Raw genomic sequence first — 8,523 nt, 5'->3', positions numbered from 1 at the left:
TCCAAATGACTAAAATCAACAACACAAGAAACAACAGGTATGGGCAAGTATGATAATGCAAATTGGTCCAGCTGTTCTGGAATCTGGTCTGGATCACCCTGCAGAAGAACCAAGTGGCACTCAGAGTTCTTGGAAAGCAGGAGATTCATTTTACACCAGTGGGCTCAGGGGAGATCACTCTCCAGAGGTCTGAAACCAGAGCATAAGCAGAGGGAACAATTTATAGTCTGTTACTTCTGCTTTCCTCATTAGTAATAATTTGGGGCGTGACAAGCCAGGTGGGAAGAAGAACCCAGAAGAGGGATCTTTGGTCAGGGAGAGGAATTTTCCCTATCAGTCTTGTCGGCCATCTTATCAGATTTTCCCCTAACACAGCCACTGTGAAAAATAGTATGGAAGTTCCTCAAAAAGATAAAAATAGAAGTACCATACAATCCAACAATCACACCTCTAGGTATTTACCCAAAGAATACAAAAATACAAAGTCAAAGGGAATTATGACACCAGTGTTTATAGCAGCATTATCTACAATAGCCATATTTTAGAAACAACGCAAGTGTCCATCAATTGATGAATGGATAAAGAAGAGGTGGCATATATACACAATACCATAAAAAACATGCAATCTTCCCATTTGCAATGGCATGGATGGAGCTAGAGTGTGTAATGCTAAGCAAACTAAAGTCACTCAGAGAAAGACAAATACCATGTGATTTCACTCATATGTGGAATCTAAGAAAGAAAACAAATGAGCAAAGGGAGAAAAAAGAGAGGAAAACCAAGAAACAGACTCTTAACTATAGAGAACACATTGATGGTTAGGTTGCCAGAAGGGATGGGGGGCGGGGGGATGGATGAAACAGGTGATGGGGATTAAGGAAGTGCACATGTTGCAAAAAGCAGCAGGTGTTTTAAGGAATTGTTGAATCACTGTACTGTACACTTGAAACTAATATAGCACTGTATATTAACTAACAGTAATATAAATAAAAACTTTAACAATGGTATTGGTGATGAATATATGGAGATTATTATGTGATTCAATATTTCTACAATAAACAATTGCAATGGTTAAAATAAAAAATAAATGTAACATACAGAAATGAGTAGCATTTCTGTACACTAACAACAATATATAAAAAAATAGAAAAATAGAGAAATCAATGCCATTTACAATAGTGTCAAAAACAATATACAAAGAAATAGTCTTAACCAAGGAGGTGAATTATCTGTACACAGAAAACCATTAAGACCATGATGAAAGAAACTGAGGACACAAGTAAGAGGAAAGATAGCCTGCATTCAAGAATCAGAATAATTAGTATTGTCAAAATATACATATTGCCCCAAATCATCTATAGATTCAATGCAATCCCTATCAAAATTCCAACGATATTTTTCACAGAATTGGATAAAATGATCCTAAAATTTGTATGGAACCTCAAAATACCCCCAAATATCCAAAGTGGTCTTGAAGAAAAAGAACAAAGCTGGAGGCATCACACACCCTAATTTCCAACTATATTACAAAGCTATAGTAATCAAACACTATGGTATTGGGACAATACCATAAATCAATGGAACAGAACTGGAATCCCAGAAACAAACTCATGCATATTAAGTGAAAAATTTTGACATGGAGTCAAGACTACTCAATGAGGAAAGGACAGTCTTCAACAGATAGAGCTGGGAAAACTGAATAACCACATGCAGAAAACTGAAACAGAACCACTCCCTGCTACCCCTCACAAAAATTAACTCGAAAGGGACTAAAGACTAAATATAACAGGTACTACCATAAAATTCCCAAAGGATAACAAAGGGAAAACTCCCTGACATAGACCTTGGCAACTATTTATATTATATATGTATAATATATATATATACACACATACATATATATATATAATGTATAATACATATATATATGACACCAAAAGCAATAATGAAGTGAGACTACATCAAACTCAAAAGCTTATGCACAGCAAATGAAACAGTCAAAAAACAAAATGGAAACCTACAGAATGGGAGAAAATATTTGGAAACCATATATCACATAAGGAGTTAATACTCAAAGTATAAAAAGAATTCGTACAACTCAGTAGCAGAAAGGCAAACAATCTGATTTACAAATGGGGAGGAGATCTGAAAAGACATTTTTTCCAAAGATGTCCAAATGTTCAATAGGTACATGAAAAGATGCTCAGTATCACTTATCATCAGGGAAATGTAAATCAAACCACAATGAGATATTGCCTCACATCTGTTATAATGACTATTATTTTTTATAAGGGAGATAACAAATGTCGGTAAGGATGTGGAGAAAAGGAAACACTTATGCACTGTTGATAGGAATGTAAATTGGTGCAGTCACTATTAGAAAACAGTACGGAGTTTCCTCAAAAAATTACGAATGTAACTAGGCTACAACAGAGCAATCCCACTTCTGGGCATATACCCAAGGGAAGTAAAGCCAGTATATTGAAGAGATACCGATCCTCCCACATATTGTACCATTATTCACAATAGCTAGGGGATGGAAAGTGTCTATTAACAGATCAACGATAAAGAAAATGTTATAAATACACACACAAACACACAGTGAAATGCTAATCATATAAAAAAAGGAATTTCTCCAATTTGCAACATGGATGGAACTTTAGGGCATTATCTGAAGTGAGATAAACCAGACAGAGAAAGACAAATGCTGTATGATTTCACTTATATGTGGAATCTAATAAGACCAATCTCCTAGAAACAAGAGAGGACAATGATAATTGCCGGGGGGTGGGGTGAGGAGGAAATGGAGATGAACAATTGCTGGCAATGTAATGTACAGCATGGTGGCTGTAGTGAATACTGCACTGCATACTTGAAAGTTTTTAAGAGACTAGATTTTAAATGTTTTCACTGCAAAAAAAAAAAAAAGGAATCATGTGAGATAATGGTTATATTAACTAACCTTATTGTAGCCATCATTTAGCACATTGCACACCTTAAATTTGCACGTTATATGTCAGTTACATCATGATAACGCTGGAAAAAATAGGAATAAAAATAGGAATTTATATAAGAAATGCAGAATTGGAAAATTATCATTTTGCAGACATCAGAGTAATAATTGGGCTGGGTAAGAAACATCAGTAAATGCTAAGTATAATGGATGAATCTTTGAGGAGTAAATCAATACCTTATGCCTTCTGATATGATGAACTTAGAATACAGAATAATTTTTATGGTATCCTTGCAAAAAGTTACCCAAATCTAATCATGAGTAAACATCACAAAAAAACAGTTTGAGAGACATTCTACAAAATAACTGGTCTGTACTCTTCATTAAAGTTTTCGTAAAGGGGGCATCTGGGTGGCTCAGTCAGTTGATAGTCTGACTCTTGGTTTTGGCGCAGGTCATAATTTCATGGTTCATGGGATCAAGCCTCACATTCGGCTCTGTGTTGACAGTGTGGAGCCTGCTTGGGATTCTCTCTCCTGCTCTCTCTGCCCTTTCCCTGCTTCTCTTTCTCTCTCTCTCTCAAAATAAACAAACACTTAAAAAACATCATAAAGGACATAAAAAGACAAGAGTTGTAGTAGATCAAAGTAGACATGATAACTGAATGTAATACATGATCTAAGATTTTCTTTAGCAACAAAGTATGTTATTTGAACAAATGGCAATGTGGACTGGATAATATGGGATCAATATTAATTCCTGCTCTGGTAATTATGTTGTGGTTATATAGAATGTCCTTTTTCAAAGACACACAAACTGAAGAATTTGGGACAAAGTTGAGTCATGTCTACAATTTACTGTCAAAAAATATTTTAAGTGATATGTTTATGTGGGGAGAGGGTTGAACTACATGTAGTTAAATGCTAACATTTGGGGAATCTATGAAGAAAACATGGGAATTTTTTTAATGTTCTTTCAAATTTTCTTTCAGTATGGAATTATGTCAAAAATTTTAAAGAAAATATGTGTAGCTGAATTATCACAAGCAAAATAAACAGAGAAATGACAGATTAGCAAGAAACATGCATGGCATATGACAAAGGGATCCTTTCCTAAATATATAAAATCAACAACAACAACAAAAAATCCCCCAAGACAATGGACAAAGAAAATATGCAGGCATTTTACAACAAAATAAAAATGGCTTCTAGACACACATGCAGGAGAACCCTACAACATTCATATTAAAATACAATTAAAGGGCCCTTGGGTGGCACAGTCGGTTAAGCATCAGACTCTTGATCTCGGCTCAGGTCATGATCTCATAGTTTGAGTTTGAGTCCCTCATCCAGCTCTGCACTGACAGCACAGTGCTTGCTTGGGATTCTGTCTCTACTTTCAGATTGTTTCCCTCTTTCGCTGCCTCTCTCCCCCTCATGCTCTCTTGCTCACTCTCTCTCTCTCAAAAATAAACATAAAAAAATTTTTTTTAAGTAAGAAAACACAGGCGTGCCTGGGTGGCTCAGCTGGTTAAGCATCCGACTGACTCTTGGTTTGGGCTCAGGTCATGATCTCACAGTTGGTGAGTGTGAGCCCCACATGAAGTTCCGCACTGACAGTGTGGAGCCTGCTTGGAACTCTCCCTCTCTCCTCCTTTCTGCCCTTCCTCAACTCACACTGTCTCTGCCTCTCTCAAAATAAATATACTTAAAAAAAAAAAAAAGAAAGAAAACACAATCCATCAACCTCATTGCTAGAAGTAGCTTACAGAAAGAAAGCTCCAGTAGAAGGACATGGTTATGACTGTCTACTAGCCCCATTATGCTATCCCATCTCTGGAGAATGGTTATACATCATTTTTCCTGAGAAGAAGGTGAATAAACAGCGCCAGAGTGGTTGAACAAATTTCGGCCTGTCCATACCATGGGCTCTTTTCAGCTGGTTATTGTTCAGAGCAAAAGATGCAAAACCATTGTGTAATGTAATCCCATCTTAAGACAATTAAAATACACTCATGTGGTGCCTGCTGGGTGGCTCAGTCGGCTAAGTGTCTGACTTTGGCTCAGGTCACAATCTCACAGTCCATGAGTTCGAGCCCCACATTGGTCTCCATGCTGACAGCTTGGAGACAGGAGCCTCCTTTGGATTGTTTCCCTCTCTCTCTGCCTGTCCTCAGCTCACACTCTGTCTCTATTTCAAAAATAAACATTAAAAAAATTTTTAAAAACCTCATACATGTGCACATATAACATAATAACAGGTCTATATGACTGAGTAAAAAGAAAACTAGGAAGTTGACAACCATTTCTTATATGGTGACAGACTGTTGCTGTGGCTGAAGTTGCTAAAAGAGTGGACAAAGTCCAAAATTCAAGAGATAAAATGTCACATTTACACTTTTATGTGTGTGTACACACACGTCTTAACGCATTTAATTTAAAGAAAGGCTGTGTTCTTGTGGGGACACTTCTGTCAATGAGTTGGTATTTTTCTCCATGGGGGTCTTCTTTCGGCGTACTCCTCTCCTGAGTATTGTCTTCTCCTACCTCCTCATTATCTCTACCGACTTTAGGATCCACTCCTGTGCCTTGCGCCTGGTCACTGTCCTTCTCCACCACGGCAGTGTCATGTTCACATACGTAAGGCCCCTCACTCACTGGGGAAAGCCCAGCTGGTCTCTGTCCTGTACAGCGTTGTCACTCCTGTGCTAAACCCCATCATCTGCACTTTGAAGAATAAGGACATCAGACAGGTCTTGACAATGTTAGGAGAAAAGGTAGCAGACTTCAAATTTCATTTCCCTTGACTTGTAGTGTTTAATTTTCTATGATTATTAGTAATAGACAATTACCTGACTGATACGATATGGTTGTTTCTTGCCAACATTACTAATAAAACTCTAAAAATTAAAATTTCAATAATAAAACAAATGGTGGGAAATGTTAACAATAGATGAATTTGGGTAAAGGGTACTATATATTTTTTGTACCTTTCCTATTCTTGAAACACTTCTATCTGTTCTGTATGTTTTAAATGATTTCTACATAAGAAGTTTAAAAAGTAAAAAAAAAAAAAAAAGGCAATTATTGGGGCAGGCCTATTTGTCCCCACTGGTTGAAAACACAGGCATGAAATTTAACCAATAGACAAAATGAATTATATTTCTTGTGAAATTTGCTTCTATGGGAACACTTCTTCTGACTGTAACAAATTTAGTATCCTCCCAGTATGAAGTTTATGGCATTTTAAGAAAATGATGTGTCTGAAAAGAAAATGTGATGTATTAAGAAATGACTCACTTTTCTCCATTGTCTATGATGTCCACTAAGATAACAACTCATGGACAAAGACTTTTTGACATACAGCAACTCTATTGTATGGGTAATTTACAATTGGTTCAAACTTATACATGAGAAGCCATTCTCATTTTCAGGAAATACACAATTTCACTCATGCACAAATACTGAATACTGAAAACTGATTTCTGAATGAAGCTATTTTCACACGAAGTGCATTTATTTTGTCAACTTCCAGAAAAAATTTCATGATAACTTACACTTGGTTCTTCAGGTATTGCTTTTACAGGTTAAGAAATTAGTTTCTGGAGAACAATAAGCTTTTGACCTGTTATTTCTCCCAAGTATGAATTTGCTGATGTTTAGAAAGTTGACTTTTCAGTGGACGATCTTCTGGTTAGTGTGTTCATAAGGTTTCTCTCTAGCATGAATTCTCTGTTATGTAATGAAGTAATGATTTATGAATGAAGCCCTACTCACATTTAGTTAACACAGAAAACTACTCTCTCCTATGAACCATCTGATATATAAATGTTGGTTTGAGTTAAAGTTTTCTTATATTTACTGAATTCGCAGAATGAGATTCCTTTTTAAAAATTACATTTTAAATTAAATTTAGATTGTAAAACTGTTTTTAAAAAGTTCTGCCATACACAAATGAACTATATTACAGTTCTGGCATACAAAGATATGTCTAACTGACACTACTCTCCTCCTTGCAGATGCCTCCAATCTATGCTAACCTTGGAGTTCCATCTAAGTAAGAGTTAGCGCCCCCCCATTCTACCCAGAACTGTCCACCATCCATTCCCCAATTTCCAGTGCCCCTTCAAATACGTTGAGGCCCACAAAAGGAAGTTTTCCTTTCTCCTAGATGTTACTGTGCTGACAAAAGGTAACATATCTTCTTTTTCTGGCTTAGTAATATAGGACTGTTGTATTTATGTATGTATAAAGTTTTTTTTGAGAGAGAGAGAAAAGAGAGTGGAGGAGGAGCAGAGAGGGAGAGGGAGAGAGAGAGAATTCCAACAGGCTCTGTGCCAGCTGTGCAGAGCCTGATATGGGGCTCAAATTCACAAACCATGAGATCATGACCGACTTAAAATCAAAAGTTGGATACTTAACTGACTGAGCCACCCAGGTGCCCCTAGAATTATATTTTTTTTAAATGTGCCTGGGAATAAAAAGGTTGAGAATCACTATCTCAGTAATTCTTCTAAATTAATCTTTGAAATCCTTATTTTCAAACTCCTGGGCTGGGGCACCTGGGTGGCTCAGTCTGTTGAGCGTATGACTTCAGCTCAGGTCATGATCTCACCGTTTGTGGGCTCGAGCCCCATGTTGGGCTCCATGCTGACAGCTTGGATCCTGGAGCCTGCTGTGGATTCTGTGTCTCCCTCTCTCTGCCCTTCCCCCACCTGCACTCAGTTTCTCTCAAAAACAAATAAACATTAAAAAACTGTTTAAAAGAAACAAATAGCTATCTCAGGGCACTGAAAACTTCTGCTAATGATTAGACAGAATAAGTGTACAGACAAGTACTTCCTTCGAGAACTAAAAGTGGTTGAAGAAAATATTAAATATATTTAATTTTGTGACGGCACTGGAGAGCTACCAAGAAGTGAGAAAATACAGGAATAGGATTAGAGACATGATATAACCTCTGGAGTTTGGCAGTACTGAAAACAGGTGTTTGCTAATTTTTAAAGCAAATACTGGGCAAGAGACCTTCAAGCAGTTTTTAACAAACTTATGGGACCTAGTAGGACAAGTACTAGAATTAAGTTCCTTCGCAGAATGAAACACCAAGCAGATCTCCTGAAGTCTTACATCTCTAGGGTGAAAAAGCCCAGACAAGCCTTCCCTGCGACGGGTGCCCAGTCTCGCCCACTATCAGTACAGGACTGGATGGGGACAGGCGGGTGAGCTCATGCTCTTGCCTAGTCACCTACAGAGCCAAAGGCAAATCTTCTCTGGAAGATGATACAATCCAGACCATCTCAGTGTCTCTGCAGTGTTTTAACACACAGGAAGGTGATTTAAAATCACCAGGTATAGGGGAAAACAAGCATTACCAAAATCTGAAGCAAAAAATGGAAAAATGTTTACAGAGGTTCTAAATAATGGGATAATCTCTAGACAAAGCAGAGGAAGATGATGAAGCAGAAGTGTACTTTGCATAGATAATAGCAAGAAATTTCCCAAAATGTAAAGAAAAAACCCACCAAGCTACAGATTTTAAAAAATACCACAAACCCCAAACAAATACATAGG

The sequence above is a fragment of the Suricata suricatta genome, chromosome 13 (assembly GCF_006229205.1).
Source record: "Suricata suricatta isolate VVHF042 chromosome 13, meerkat_22Aug2017_6uvM2_HiC, whole genome shotgun sequence".
Lineage (NCBI taxonomy): Eukaryota > Metazoa > Chordata > Mammalia > Carnivora > Herpestidae > Suricata > Suricata suricatta.
Note: the sequence above shows the minus strand (reverse complement) of the source record.